Below are 16,345 nucleotides of genomic sequence, written 5' to 3'. Positions count from 1 at the left end.
CTATGGATGCAGGTTGAACTGGACAGAGAGCATCTGGAAGCCTGTGAATAATACTGTGCCCTACTGGGGGACACAAATAAAGCTCCTATGTATTTACATATGTAAAATACATATATCTTTTAAAATGTATAAGTACATACATATGCAAACGTACTCTACTGTGAGGAAAAATTGTAAGGGCTGAGACCATGGCATCTTATAAAAAGGATGATTCTTTGTCCAGAACCAGATGTCTTAAAATAAATGTTTGTTTTCAGATATGCAGAGGAGTGTGTGGGAAGGTTTTCACACTAGCTGTGCATACGTGCTTAGCCTAGCTGGCCGTAGGCAGTGGAGAGGGATGGGGGGCTATCAGGGGGCACTTCCACAAATCCAAGGCTGGATTCCTGCTCAGGAGAAGCACAGCTTTTTCTCCATTAGATGTAGCAGGAGACTGAAGAGGCTGCTTCCTTAAGTACCTAAGCACTGAAGTATGAAAACTCCTTCCTTCCCAAAGGAATCGGTGTTGCCTCTCAAAGACGTTGAGATGCTTCTTCAGTGCAACATACCAGAATTTGTTTTGCTGAAGCCCTGCAAAACTGATGTCAGAGTTGTAGCAGGAAAATTATTAAAATAGATGGCTTATCAGCCTATTTAGTTAGGTGCTTATGATGATATCTCTAAGAAAAAGGCCTGAGGTAGACAGTAGCAACTGTTAGTCAGCGAAGAGGGCTTGTAGGGGATTTCTCTTTGTTGTTCTGGGAACATTTCATCTCAGTCTCCAGCACTGGTCAGAAACCAGAGAGCTTTAATAAAGCAAGTAAGCTGAACTAGAAAACATCATTATGCCTTCATGCAAACATATTTTGGGTATTGGATGCAGTTGATTCCCTATCTCCATAAAGCGTAAGGTAACACCAGATTACCTGTGCTGTATCTCCTAGGACTGCTAGACCATGACTGTTCAAATGGGAAAGAAAATTTATAAGAGGCATCTGATTTAGGACTCCGATAACCTAAGCAGCACATACGAAGTAAACGGAATTAATTATTTTCTCATAGCATAATTGGGGACCACTCAGTGAATCAGTTTGCCACAAAACTGAAACAAAGTGAAATACTTCCTTGCACAACACATAGTCAAACCTTAGAGGTCAGTGTCACAGGGTATCACTGAGCCCAGAGGTGTTAGTGCATGCAGTAGGAGATTCATAGAGGATCCGTTTGGTTGTGGTAGTTTAGCAGGATACTCTGCAGGCATCTTAAATACTTAAATGGGAGCTGAAGGCATGCTAGGAAAAGGATCACTCTGTTGATGCTCCTGTTGCTGTCTTTGTCCAAGTATCTGCTTTTGGCCCCTGTCAGAAAGGTTGTGGAACTAGTTCAACCTCTGGCTTTCCTCATGTGTTTATCCTTTAGCATGGGCGAGACTCTAGACTATTCATTGTGCTGTACCTTTTAAAGCTAGGTAGTGAAATACATTTTGTTGCAATCCACTAATTATTTACAGCAGGGAGTGAGGCTAACTTTGCCCATATGATACTTTATAAATCAGCAGTTACAGCTGTCACAAGTCATTATTTCCATTGAGAATAGTGATTCATCTTTCTATGAGTCGTCAAGAGATCTCACAGTGGGAATGAAATTTTAGCTCATGTCACCATTCTCTAAGAGGAAATACATACAGAGACAGGACATTATGTTTGGATACATGTGTTTTCAGTTGAACTGGGCTGTCTTTGAGACAGTTGTCTCTGAAGTGTTTTGAGTAAGTTCAGTATTTATTTATCCATGGCTAGGCTCAGCATGGTAGTTGTGAAAAGGTACACTTTAGCTTAGCCTTTCAAATGTGGATCGGTCCTAATCAGGAAAACCAGCTTTTAGTGTGATAAATCTCCTAGAGGCTCTTCTCAGTTTTCCTCCATGCTACAACTGCTGTGGTAGTGCTATTCCAATCAATGTTTTAACTGACAATGCATTTCTACTGTATTCTTTTCATCTGTCTGTTAGGAATTTGCTTTGCTTTTCTCTAATGGCTTGTCAGAGTGGTCCATTAGAGATACTGCTTACATTGGAAAGGCCTCTTGGGCAAGAGCTAACCACACCAGCTCTGCTTTCTGCATTACTGTAACTACACCTGAAATTGTGGAAAGAACAACAATTTGGAAAAGGCAATTTCAGGATCTAGAAATCCAACAACTTACTTTGGTTGTGTCCTTGTGTTGAATTTTTTTGTTTTGATTTTTTGCTTTGGTTGTCTTCTTAATGCTCAGTATACAAACTCAGTAGGGGAGTTGGAATGGAATTTGGAAAAATCTGAAGTCCAAATGTCACAGTTTTATAAAGAGAATAAATATGCTAATGAACAGCATCTGTATAAACTTGGGGTAACATTGTGCACATTTTCAAGTATTGTATTTCTTGTGAAGAGATGTCTTTTATAAGAATGATGTTAGGAAGGTTGAATCAAAGGACAACATTTTGAGAGGACTTTGAAACTGCGTACTGTGACAGGATACAAGATTTTGACCTTGCCTTTAAGAACTTAATTTTGGTGCAGTATTTGTCCCAAATTCTAGTCTTCAGGAGTTAGGACGTTGACATTGGATTTGAAGGGGGAAAGGGATAAAACCAGGCTCGCTAGAGATAGGCCTGGGGTGGCACACCAGTGTTTGAGGGATGGTGTGCTAGTGAAGTCCTTCAGTCTGCCTTCGCGGTGGAGGTAGGGGATGGAGATTCGTGCGGCAGAAAGACGCAAGTATTATTGATGTGTTGGAAACTGTGGATGCACCTGAGTGGTCACGTAGGAATAAGGGCTTCTCCCCAAAAAAAAGGTAGCAGGATCAATAGCCCAACTGAAGTGTGTCTGCACCAATGCACGCAGCATGGGCAACAAACAGGAGGAGCTGGAAACCATTGTGCATCAGGAAAACTATGATAAAGTTGCCATCACGGAAACACGGTGGGATGACTTGGACAACTGGAATCCTGCAGTAGATGGCTATAAACTCTTCAGAAGGGATAGGCAAAGAAGGAGAGACAGTGGGGTAGCCCTGTATGTTAGGGAGTGTTTTGATTGTCTAGAGCTTAATGATGGTGACGATAGGGTTGAGTGTTTATGGCTAAGAATCAGGGGGATGGCCAACAAGGCAGATATCATGGTGGGGAGTCTGTTATGGACCACCCAACCAGAATGAAGATGCAGGCAAAATATTCTATAAGTAGCTGGGAGGAAAAGTCTCACAATCGCTAGCCCTTGTTCTCATGGGGGACTTCAAATTACCAGATGACTGCTGGAACTACAACACAGCAGAGAGGAAACAGTCTAGGAGGTTCCTGGAGTGTGGGGAAGATAAATTCCTGACATAGCTGGTGAGTGAGCCAAGTAGGGAAGTCGCCCCACTGGACCTATTGTTTGTGAACAGAGAAGGACTTGTGGATGACGTGGTGGTTGGAGGCCCTCTTGGGTAGAGCGATCATGAAATGATAGACTTCTTGATTCTTGGAGGAGTAAGGACAGGTGTCAGCAGAACTGCCACCTTGGACTTCCAGAGGTCAGACTTTGGCCTGTTAGGAGACTGATCAACAGAGGCATCCATCCCCTGTCTCCATCCCCTGGGAGGCAGCCCTGAAGGGCAAAGGAGTCCAGGAAGCCTGGACATCCTTCAAGAAGGAAATCTTAAAGGCGCAGGAGCAGGCCACCCCCAAGTGCCAAAAGAAGACCTAGAAGCTAAGAAGACCAGTCTGACTGAACAGAGAGCTTTAACTGGAAATCAGGAAAAAAAGGAGAGTGTTTGACCTTTGGAAGAAGGAACAGGAGGACTACAAGGATGTAATGAAGCTATGCAGGGAGAAAATGAGAAGGACCAAAGCCCAACTAGAACTTAGTGTGGCTACTGCTGTAAAACACAACAAAAAATGTTTCTGTAAATATATTAGCAAAAAAAGGAGGGCTAAGGAGAATCTCCAGCCTTTATTGGGTGCAGAGGGAGACATGGCTGCAAAGGATGAGGAAAAGACTGAGGTACTTAATGCCGCCTTCTCCTTAGTCTTTAATAGAAGGACCAGTTGTTCTCTGGATACCGAGCCCCCTGAGCCCCTGAGACAAGGGTGGGGAGCAGAATGGAGTCCCCATAGTCCAAGGGGAAATGGTTGGTGATCTGCTACACCATGTAGATACACACAAGTCTATGGGGCTGGATGGGATCCACCCGAGAGTACCGAGGGAGCTGGTGGAAGTTCCCACCAAGCCACTTCCAGTCCTTTATCAGCAATCCTGGCTAATCCAGTTAACTGGAGGTTAGCAAATATGTAACCCACCTACGGGAAAGGCCAGATGGAGGATGCAGGCCAGTCAACCTGACCTTAGCACCAGGGAAGGTTATGGAACAGATAATCTTGAGTGCCATCATGCGGCACGTACAGGATAACCAAGTGATCCGGCCCAGTCAGCATGGGTTTAGGAAAGCTAAGCAGGTCCTGCTTAACTAACCTGATCTCCTTCTATGACAAGGTGACCTGCTTAGTAGGTGAGGGAAAGGCTGTGGATGTTGCCTACCTGGACTTTAGTGAAGCCTTTGACACTGTCTCCTACAGCATTCTCCTGGAGAAGCTGGTGGCTCATGGCTTGGAGGGGTGTACTCTTCGCTGGGTAAAAAACCCGGCTGGATGGCCAGGCCCAGAGAGTTGTGGTGAACAGAGCTAAATCCAGTTGGCGGCTGGTCACAAGTGGTGTTCCCCATGGCTCAGTGTTGAGGCCAGTTCTGTTGAATATCTTTATCAATGATCTGGATGAAGGGAATCGAGTGCACCCTCAGTAAGTTTGCAGACAACACCAAGTTGCGTGGGAGTGTTGTTCTGCTCGAGGGTAGGAAGGCTCTACAGAGGGACCTGAACAGGCTGGACCAATAGGCTGAGGCCAACTCTATGAGGTTCAGCAAGGCAAGTGCCTGGTCCTGCGCTTTGGTCACAACCACCCCATGCAATGCTACAGGCTTGGGGAAGAGTGGCTGGAAAGCTGCCTGGCGGAGAAGGCCCTGGGGGTGGGTTGGTCAACACCTGGCTGAACGTGAGCCAGCAGTGTGCCCAGGCTGCTAAGAAGGCCAACAGCATCCTGGCTTGTGTCAGGAATAGCGTGGCCAGCAGAAGTAGTGAAGTGGTCATGCCCCTGCACTCAGCACTGGTGAGGCCGCACCTTGAATATTGTGTTCAGTTTTGGGCCCCTTCACTACAGGAAGGACATTGAGTTGGTGGAGCATGTCCAGAGACGGGCCATGAAGCTGGTGAAGGGTCTAGAGAGTAAGTCTTATGAGGAGAGGTTGAGGGAGCTGGGGTTGTTTAGCCTGAAGAAAGGGAGGCTGGTGGGGAGACCTCATTGCTCTCTACAACTACCTGAAAGGAGGTGAGGTTGTAGTGAGGTGACTGTTAGTCTCTTCTAAATAATGAATGACAGGATGAGAGGAAATGGCCTCAAGTTGCACCAGGGGAGGTTTATATTGGATATTAGGAAAAATTTCTTTACCAAAAGGGTTATCAAGCACTGGAACAGGCTGCCCAGAGAAGTGGTTGAGTCAGCATCCCTGGAGGTATTTAAAAGACATGTAGATGTGGTGCGTAGGGACATGGTTTAGTGGTGGGCTTGTCAGTGCTATGTTTACAGTTGGGCTTGATGATCTTGATGGTCTTTTCCAACCTAAATGATCCTATAATTCTATGACATCCTTACAATGGTTTTCAAAACATAAGTCAGGTTGATGGAATCTCTTTTCCAGTGAAGAGTCTTTAGCTTTGTGCAACCGTGGAAGTGATGACAGTCAGAGGAGCGCTGTGAGAATGTTTTCAATTGCCTTTATCTTTCGGTGCTCTCTGCAGTATAGTATGGCTTAGGCAATGGTTGTGGTAAGAGGCAATTAAATTGATGTAAAGACCAAGTTGATTTGACATGTTTTTTAACCAAGTGTTTATTAGTTGAAATAATCTTGGGCGTTTTTTGGCATAATTTATGTTTGAGTGGGAACTTGACTCATTGTCAGAAGTCTGTGTGTATTTGAGCATGTTAAGCTGACGTTACCAAATAGAACCGTGGGAGGCTTTTGGCTTGTGTTTATGGAGCATAAACCAAAGCTCCTACCTTGCTGCCTCAAGAGCCACAGAAATGTTAACAGACGTCAGAGATGCAAGAAAAAAATGTATTCCTTATAGCCTGTCAACTTGCCAGTACTAGCATTTTCTTTGGGTTACCTTCCACTATTTTGTTCCTTCTAGTTTTAGGTATCAGAAGGGACGAGACTTTCTCTTCATTCCTTTGGAAATTGTTTTGCAGCCCTCATAAGACTTTGTGAAGCTTTTGCATCATTTGTATTTCCTGCTACTTAGATTTCCAAAGGAGAACCTTCACCCAAACTGTCAGGAGTTGCCTTTCTGTTAGGTTTGGTAAAATGAGTCAGGCTTCCTTCTTCCTGCTGTCTGCTTTTGTTCAGCTGAGTGAACCAGTGAACATTTGCATGCCTCAAACTACAAGTGTTTTAGGATAGCTATTGTGATACTGCCTGCTGAAGGGTGCTGTGAGCATTTTAAATCAACCTGCATGTATCAGGTGAAGTAGCTGTTAGAGTTTCTTTTATTGTATTTTCTTTTGGTTCTGTCAGACTGGATTTTCTGCAACAAAGTTTGGTGTCTTTCCTAACCAGTTTCCCTTGTTCTACTCTCCCTGACTCTTTTCCCCCCTAACAGTAAGGTGTTTCATCCTAAGCCTTACAACAGGGATATGAAAAGGCCCCAATTATAGGCACTTAAAACTAGATCAAGATGAAGTCAGTGGTTCATCAGTAAGTAAAAGCTAAAATTAATAATTTAAACTGCTTGTAAGATGGGACAATTTTTCCCCCACTTAATCAAAATTAATTTGTCCCTAAAGAACATGTTGCTTGAATCTCAACAGCTAGGTGCCAACCTGTACTGAACTCAAGGCAAGCTGATTTGAGTTGTTTGAGCCTGCAGCAATATATGGTAGCTTTTCCAAATGTTTCAAAACCCCAAATGCTTCGGGCCTGTTATAATTCAATTAGTTCCCTGTATTCTTTTTTAATTAATTAATTATACATATGAAAAACAGTAAATATATATTTACCCTAATCATGATAGCTATGGAAAAAGAAGGAAATTGAAGGCAACTGAAAACCAAATGTAAACAATAGTATACATATTTCAATTTTTGGCTTTAGGAAATATTTTCTTGATTCCTAAGATTTAGTAAGTCTCATTTGTCCTCTGAAGCAGGGGATGTAAGCTAATAGAAACTGCAAGGCATTGACTTAGTGGGTGCCTCCTTATGCTAAAACAACAAAGATAGGATTATGGATAAATGTATAATTCTCAAAAGTTGGCTCTTTTAGATTTCTGGAGCTGAAAAGGTAGGAAGGTTTTGATCCTTGCACAAGGTTTCTCAAACAATTTATTTCTAAATGTATTTTTAAAATCTGTTCAGAAATTCAGGCTAGAAGAAGGCATCTGACAACTTAAAAATGCTGCGTAGACATTCTGGGAGTCTTATGCTTTACATTCCCTATTACCTGTGTTCTCTGCCAGCTTCCTTGTAGATTTTGCTCCTTGATCACATAATTGCAGAAATATATTATCTTCATCTTAGAAGAGGAGGGTGGGGAAAGGTCTATGAAAATGGACAATTTTGGAAGAAGGGGCAGATAAGAAAAGAAGAATACAGAGACCTCATTAGGTCTTGCAGGGAGAAAATTAGGCAAGCAAAATCCCAGATAGAACTCAACCTAGCCACTGCTGTAAGGGATAACAAAAAAATGTTTTTACAAATATATCAACAAAAAAAAGAGAATCAAAGAGAATCTCCATTGTGTATTTGATGCGGAGGGGAACATTGCAACTGAGGATGAGGAAAAGGCTGAGGTACTAAATGCCTACTTTGTCTCAGTCTATAACAGTAAGACCAGTTATCCCAAGGGTGTTTAGCCCCTAGAGCTGGAAGGCAGGGACGGATCGCAGCATAAACCCCCCATAATCCAGGAGGAAGTAGCTGACAACCTGATGCTCCACCTGGACACTCACAAGTCTGTGGGGCCGGATAGAATCCACCCGAGAGTACTGAGGGAGCTGGCAGAGGAGCTCGGCAAGACACACTCTGTTTACCAGCAGTCCTGGTTTACAGGGGAGGTCCCAGGTGACTGGAGGCTTGCCAATGTGACGCCCCTCTACAAGAAGGGCCAGGAAGAGGATATGGGGAACTACAGACTTGTCAGCCTGACCTCGGTACCAGGGAAGGTTACGGAGCGGTTGGTCTTGAGTGAGCTCACCAAGCATGTGCAGGACAACCAGGGGATCAGGCCCAGTCAGCATGGGTTTAGGAAAGCTAAGCAGGTCCTGCTTAACTAACCTGATCTCCTTCTATGACAAGGTGACCTGCTTAGTAGGTGAGGGAAAGGCTGTGGATGTTGCCTACCTGGACTTTAGTGAAGCCTTTGACACTGTCTCCTACAGCATTCTCCTGGAGAAGCTGGTGGCTCATGGCTTGGAGGGGTGTACTCTTCGCTGGGTAAAAAACCCGGCTGGATGGCCAGGCCCAGAGAGTTGTGGTGAACAGAGCTAAATCCAGTTGGCGGCTGGTCACAAGTGGTGTTCCCCATGGCTCAGTGTTGAGGCCAGTTCTGTTGAATATCTTTATCAATGATCTGGATGAAGGGAATCGAGTGCACCCTCAGTAAGTTTGCAGACAACACCAAGTTGCGTGGGAGTGTTGTTCTGCTCGAGGGTAGGAAGGCTCTACAGAGGGACCTGAACAGGCTGGACCAATAGGCTGAGGCCAACTCTATGAGGTTCAGCAAGGCAAGTGCCTGGTCCTGCGCTTTGGTCACAACCACCCCATGCAATGCTACAGGCTTGGGGAAGAGTGGCTGGAAAGCTGCCTGGCGGAGAAGGCCCTGGAGGTGGGTTGGTCAACACCTGGCTGAACGTGAGCCAGCAGTGTGCCCAGGCTGCTAAGAAGGCCAACAGCATCCTGGCTTGTGTCAGGAATAGCGTGGCCAGCAGAAGTAGTGAAGTGGTCATGCCCCTGCACTCAGCACTGGTGAGGCCGCACCTTGAATATTGTGTTCAGTTTTGGGCCCCTTCACTACAGGAAGGACATTGAGTTGGTGGAGCATGTCCAGAGACGGGCCATGAAGCTGGTGAAGGGTCTAGAGAGTAAGTCTTATGAGGAGAGGTTGAGGGAGCTGGGGTTGTTTAGCCTGAAGAAAGGGAGGCTGGTGGGGAGACCTCATTGCTCTCTACAACTACCTGAAAGGAGGTGAGGTTGTAGTGAGGTGACTGTTGGTCTCTTCTCCCAGGTCACTAGCAATAGAACGAGAGGAAGCAGCTTCAAGTTGCACCAGGGGAGGTTTATATTGGATATTAGGAAAAATCTCTTTACTGAAAGAGTGGTCAGACATTGGAACAGGCTGCCCAGAGAGGTGGTATAGGTGCATCCCTGGAGGTACTTAAGACGTATAGATGTGGCCCTTCAGGGCATGGTTTAGGAGGCATGGTGGTATTGGTTTTGTGGTTGGATGTGATGATCCTAGGTCTTTTCCAACCTTAATGATTTTATGATTTTTGCCTAGTTCTTAGCTGAGCTTTGTCAACTCGTGTACCTTCTTGTGGCAGAGATACTGATTGTGGTCAGCTGCCAGAAATAGCTGAATACAGTGTCAGTCCTTATTTTCTCTTTTGCTTTCCACAAAATTTAACTGATTTTTTTTTTTTTGTCAGAAAATTGTTCTGTCCATTAAAATATTGACTTAAAATGTATGTAATGATCAGTTCATTCAAAAATTCTTGGTTGGAATCAGCCGTTTTTCCTTGGTCAACTCCATATGTCTCTTCCCTGCCCTAAAAAGCGTACTTTAAAATTTAGTCAAAAATACACAAAATAAAAACCCAGTCCTATTAATGTGATGCTATATAATGATACCAGCTCAAAGGAAGCATACCGTAGCCATCTTGCTAAATATCTGTGGCCGTAGGCCTTTAAATATAGTATCCTAACATGCTGTATGCATCTGATGTTCTTGTTTCGGGGGGGAAAAACCCAACTTGTTCCTTCTCACCTCTGTTACACGAAGTTCAGCTTTTAGGCCTTTTCCATTAGTTGTCCATAACTACAGAATCATGGGATTTTGTAAAGGAGTTACTTGTTTGGTATAGCTGGTTATCAGGCTTTAACTCATCCAAAAAGCCAGACTGTCCTTTGCCAGGGGCAAACAGGACTTTGAGGCAACCTGTAGTTCGGCACTGTGACCCAGCTAGTTTAAAAGAAAGGTGGCAGGAAGAGGTCTTCTACTGACAACAATAATGCCAGGTTGATGTTGAAAATTTCTTTAGCTTAGAGCCGCATAATATTTATTACAGCATATCTCAGTACAGTGTTATGAGGCTATAATTTGATTCTTGAACCAGCTGAAGTGGTTGGAAATTGCTTACTTTTGCATTTGTCTTTGTGTTATGCTTGTTTTCTACTGTAGCCAAAATTGAGCTTATTTCTTGTGTGTTGCCTTGCTTCTCAGCCTTTACCTTGAGTTATTGTACACAGTAAGGTACACAGTGGCAACTGCTTTTTGAAAAGTTGCCATTTGGAAGGAAGCACAGAGGGTTACCCAGCAGACCTGTACGCACATGCATAATATGTTACATGTGGATACGCCCTACCTCAGGTGGGAACAGAAGCAGCCAAAGGCATACAGAGATTTTTTGCAAGACAGAATGACTTGTGTGAAAGAGGGTTTTTCTAATTATTTTTTTTTTTAATTGAGTTTGGAAATGCTTTCTTAGATCTGGTGTGCACTCTGAAGTGTTACAGTATGATAACAGAGGAGCTAAGTGGCTTGCTGGCAAAACCCTGCAAAACGTGACCAGTACGCAGCCTAAAGAGGAGCGCTGCTCTTCTAAAACAATGCCAACCTTAATATTGTAACTAACAAAATAATCACAGTATCCTTGAAACAAGATGTAAACTAGATTCACTGTACAAAAAGTGGGAGGATGTGTGCGACACCTGTGAACACATAGTGAAAAAGGAAAGCTGTGGAAAGCGTATCTTACCAGGACATTTGTGCCACATGATCAGTCTCTTTGTCTCTCATCAGTCTCGTAACTGCGCCCTTTTAAAACATACTCTGCACTCCCAATTGCTGTTCTCTCACAGCCTCTTCTGGTGCCTGAGTTGGAGAGACTGTGGTGTGGCGCAGAGCTGTTCTCCTCGTCTCCTCAGCAGCTTTTACACAGTGTGTCAAAAAGCAACAAAAAAACTTTGGTTTGGTGATGTGGTAAGTCTGTATCATCTTAAAGCTTCTCAAATGGAAACAGTGGCCTTGCAGTTCAGGGAACTGATTTGGAGTAAATTTACACCATAAGTGGAACTTCCTACTCTATAAAAAAAAAATTAACACGTTAACTTTTATATAAGTACAGCTTGTCTGCCAGGTATCATCAGTCTGCATCCTTATGGCTCTGTCTGTCCTCCCACAGCCAATATAACATGGGTGCAAATTTTGGCTCATTTAATGGAAATATGGGCATGATTGATATAGATCAAATTTTTGCTACTGAAAGATTCATTCATACACAGAGCTCATGTTAGCGATTGTGTGAATACAGCTTCATAAATGAGTTTAAAAGGTTTCTGACAGTCAGCCTGACCTGAGACAGCTAATTTGAAGACATCAGGAAGTTTTCTGAGGGTGTTGGGGGTGGAAGTTTGTTGTGCCACATTATAACTAAGTTCTGTGCAAATTCAGAGTACTCTTCGCTGCATATACAGGTTTAGTTCAACTTTATTGGTTCTGCTGAGGAACTGGATGGTTTTATTTACTGAGAGTCAGCCAAGTGTGTCTCTGTGGAAGAATGCTGATAAACTGTACTATTTTAAACCTGGGTGTCTGTCTCTGCTGTTTTTCAAGCACAGTGTCTCTCTCTTCTGCATAAACGATGTCATCTTGCCTCCTTAGCTCTGTTTGGGCTTGGCTGCTGCAAAGGCGGTAACGCTTCTCAATTACACATCATGTGGCGCGTTCATGTTCTTTCTCATTTTTGCTCACCTGAAAAGCTTAGTCTTTTATTTCCCTCAGTTAAGCACTTTGAGACTGCTCAGTGGATGGCATCCTGTGCACCTTGAAAAGTCATTATTCCTCCAGTATTCCTGCAAGACTACAGTGTCTGTTTTGGTGAGGCAGTTAAGGAGTTAAAGGCTTGTGGAGTTTCAAAGAAATGCCCAACAGCTGCTGTAAAGTTTCCCTACAATCCTAGCTGACCTCATTCTTGTCGGAGAACAGTGATAATATCCAAAAACGGGTGCAAGACAGGAAGTGTTTCAGGAAGTTGTGTGTTTCACGCAAAGACATCAGAAATGCGTTCTCTCCCAGGGCCACTTACTGTAAGATCCACGTTAATTTAAATGGAATGGTGAAATACCAGAATGTGTTTACAGAAATGTTATTTTTGTCCAGAACAACCCCATTGCTTGTTGTTCTGGTGTGCAAATGGCAAAAGCAGATGAGTTAACCACTGTATGTATTTAATATAATGACATTGCTGACTATATCAACCTATTTTTTAAACATCTGGAGTATTCATATACTTTTTTGATAGCTTTGTTTACCATTTTTAAGGTGGGGGGCTTTGACTTGATAAAATGGTGCAGGAGAAATATAAATCTACTTAAAGTAAATGCGAAAATGTGTTTTACATTCAAAGACTGATTTGATACCTAACAAGCTTTTCATTAACTTAATCAACAAAGAGAATTCTCTAGTAAGCAGAAAAAAATCGTCCATCCATCCCCCCCACCCCACCCCCCTTCTATGACTTAGAAGTTAAAATAATTGGATAGAGTAACGCCCACTAAGTGGAGGAGGTGTAAGGAAGTCTTCCATATTTTTGCCAAGAAAGTAGTCATGGTTTGTTTTTTAAAATATTTGACAGTTTTTACTAACCAGTCTACCAAGCTACCTGAAAGAAAGTGTCCTATATGTACAGGTTCCTATTATTTTCATCTTGCTGAAAAATTCATACATAAGAATTGAGCTTATATTTCATTTATATTTTTCAGTACCACCCACTTAAAAACATGCAAGTAAAAATAATTCCTACCAGTGCAGAGCTCTTCCGCTTACAGTTTAGGGATATTTTCCCTAAATTTCCTTAGTTGTGTCCAGAACTATCTCTCTTGTAGTATGAATCTGCAATAAAATTCAAAAGTCCATTATGATTTTTTTTTTAACTAGCATAAGTAGATATTGCTTGAGAGATTGCTTTTGACTTCACAGGTCCTTATTTTAGCATTAACTTGATAAATTTGTATAAGACAATTTATTAAGGGTTAGACTAGATCCAGTAAAGATTCTACCATTCAAAAAGTTGTACATGAATAATATGCTATTCTGATTAACTGTTATGAAGTCTAGCAGAGGCCTGTATGAAGATTAAAATAAAGCACTGCTATTTGATCTCCCATTTTTGTTTAATTTAAAGACTTGTTTTTTCTCTGTTCTTCAGTTTCAAAAATATTCATTTGCGTAGGTAGGGAGTGAGTAAATTCTAGTTGCTAGAACATAGGGAATTTCATCTTTGGGAATTCACTGGTTCATGAAGTGATGTCACCGATCTCAAAAGACTCTGAAAAGTGTAGCCTGCAGCCAGGTGGCTATGGGAGGGGAAAGAATGCCATGGTATTCATGTTGAGTGGTATACTAGGAATGGTTTGTCTTTTTTATGGAGATGTGACCAAGGAGCTCCAGTGAGGTGCAAGAGGAGGTGAAGGTAGGCTACTGGGAGGAAGACCTGAGTGAAACTCAACTCAGCCCTGCCACGTGCTGACAAATGAAATTAGTATAATCTGTGGTTTTTAGAAGATGACCTAAGGATGTAACAGAAGAGAAAGGAAAGGAAAATGGGATTACTTGGACACAGGAAGACATTTTTTTATTTGCTGGTAGCAACTCATTTAATATACACACACAGTTGTTTCAAACTGAATTGTGTTTTATGTTTGCCTGCTGTTTCTGGAAGTTATTGCCAAGAGTGAAAACCACATAATATATTTCTAGTATTAAACCATCTATTACTGATAGATAATGACAGAGTAAAGGGAGAAGGCACCAGTTAGTCTGGGTTAGCTCATGTGTTCTGGATAACTCTTTCTTGAACTCTTAGATTTCTAAACTACCAGGCTATGATGATTTCCCACTGCTTTTTGGATGTGATGAATTATCTCCTCTCCCATATCAATGTCAGGTAATCTCAAGTACTCCTATGATAGTATTCCTCATACTTTTTCAGGTAATGTGCCACTTGATCACTTTTCTGTTAGCTATTATAATAAGATAACAAATACCATAATGTCTGTAACAATAACAATACCTTTTAACAAAAGAAGCATTTTGGATTTATTAAAACTACAGGTGCCCTGTGTTCTCAAGTGGGTTTTTGTGTTTTTTTTTTTTCTTTTCTTTTTTTTTTTCTTTTTAACAGTACAGGATCTAGATTTTGGATCTGTAGTTGCTTTCTGATTTAAGCTCCTAATTTTTGATGGTGAAGCATGGAATTTAGGCTCTAAAGTCAAGAAGGGCTAACCTTTTGAAAAACCTTCTGTAATTACTGAACAGTTACTGAGGAAGTCACAGAAGAGAGATAAAACCAGAATCCTGTTTTGCTAATTGTTGGTTAAAACAATTTGAATCTATTAGAAAGGTTTCTGTGAAGTGCTGTGTAAATATGCACCTTAAAAATCATCTAGCAATGTAAGATAGGGGAAAGGATGTCGGTCCATCAAACTGTGTCCTTGACTTTTCAAGGTGATTTATCACAAAGCATTTAATTAACTTGTTCTATTGTAACAAGGTAAATGTGTTATTTAAGGTTCTCTTGTTTGTTTTTCTTCAAAGAATATTGGGTTAGTTTTGACTGCTAACAAGATGTATATAAGGAAATTCTGTGCTTAATCTTCAAAGAAGAGAAAAAATGTATTTTCTGGATTTTCTGTATAGCAGAATTAGATGCTTTATGGTCTTTTTTTTTGTCTTTAGTCAGAGCGGGGAATGTTGAGACAACACTAGATGTGAATTGGTGCACTTGTTAAGACCAGTGAGTTGTCCAATATGCTAAATCCCTAAGAAAATGACTGCAGGATCTCAGGGATTTCTTGCTGTAATTCAGTCCTCCAAGCAGGGAAAAGGAAACTTTTTACATAGCTTTCACAAATACTTAAGTGACATTCTGATAATGTAATGCTTCTTGACACATTGTCATAGTATTTCATTGAAGAACTAAATAGCTCTTTACTATTTTGAGTCACTCTTTGAGTAATAGTTTGCAGCAAGTTTAACTTTTGGCTTCCTATTGCTCTTCTGGCAACTGCAGAGGTCTGTTCCATTTCTCACCCCTGTCTAAAATGTGGTGGGTTTCTTTTCTGTACAGTTCTTAATTCTTGCCAGGTCCGTGACTGTCCCTTTTTGGTCTCAGTGTATCCTGGTCTTTCTCCTTCACCTCTAGGCATCCAGCTGAAGCACTCTTGTAGGCATTAACCTCACCAGCAAATATATAGAAGAATTTGACACCTGACTCGGTAATCTAAAAGAAACTAAAACCTTACTGTTGTGACTGTCCCCTTCAAAGGCTGTTCCACAGTGCATGTCTTACTGGTTAGAAAGATCTGTTTGAAAATCTGTGGATTTATTAGTGAAATGAGTAGGACTTCTTAATTGATTTTTTTTTTTCTTAATCATTGTAACTAAGGAATTGAGATTTTTTTTTGAATTTGCGTTTTAACCTTTGTGTTAGTGAGCTATTGAAGGTGCATAATTGAGAGAAGGCCTGGCATGGATGGGTGGAAGGTGTCAGTTTTGTGAGTAGTTACATGTGAATGTAAAAATGCTCAGAATCACAGCATACCGCTGTCTCTTGCACACTTGGAATGACACCTACATATGCATTAATAAACAAGGTGAAATATTGAAGTATGTAGGGTGTGTGAAAGTCCTGCTTCCTAATAGTGGCAAAGGTAGGCAGTGTTTCGAAGGAGCAAGGCTGTATTTAAGATCATTAGACATGCCTTCCTTTAAATGACTTAGGTATTTCATCCCATTCATTCCGATGTTGTCATCTCTCTCCACATTTATACCCTGTTTATGTGCTCTTTTAATACTAGTTACACAAACTGCTGTTGACCAGAATTTTCTTACTGTAGTTTTACAATCACTTTAAGAAAACCATTTGCATTGCACTGGTGGCAGTTTGGTAGGAGTGTTTTGTGCTCTACTCTGTCCTGGGGCCTTCCATTAAGAAGATGCAGCTCAATGCTCCTGAGCCC

The 16,345-nt window shown here is 41.9% G+C and overlaps 2 protein-coding genes across 7 annotated transcripts in view; one reads left to right on the top strand and one right to left on the bottom strand.

Moving 5' to 3' along the window:
- Nucleotides 1–16,345, top strand: part of CMSS1 (cms1 ribosomal small subunit homolog) — a 254,267-nt gene that overhangs the window by 105,198 nt on the left and 132,724 nt on the right. The gene's annotated exons all lie outside the window — the stretch shown is intronic.
- FILIP1L (filamin A interacting protein 1 like) overlaps nt 1–16,345 on the bottom strand; it is a 215,869-nt gene that overhangs the window by 103,361 nt on the left and 96,163 nt on the right. For both annotated transcript variants that reach the window (XM_064467250.1, XM_064467259.1), the window contains exon 3: nt 13,129–13,217. The gene's annotated coding sequence lies outside the window, so the exon portion shown is untranslated. The remainder of the gene's footprint in view (nt 1–13,128; nt 13,218–16,345) is intronic.

This window comes from Phalacrocorax carbo, chromosome 1, assembly GCF_963921805.1.
Source record: "Phalacrocorax carbo chromosome 1, bPhaCar2.1, whole genome shotgun sequence".
NCBI classification, from domain to species: Eukaryota; Metazoa; Chordata; class Aves; order Suliformes; family Phalacrocoracidae; genus Phalacrocorax; species Phalacrocorax carbo.
Note: the sequence above shows the minus strand (reverse complement) of the source record. Positions and strands in the feature narration are given on the sequence as shown.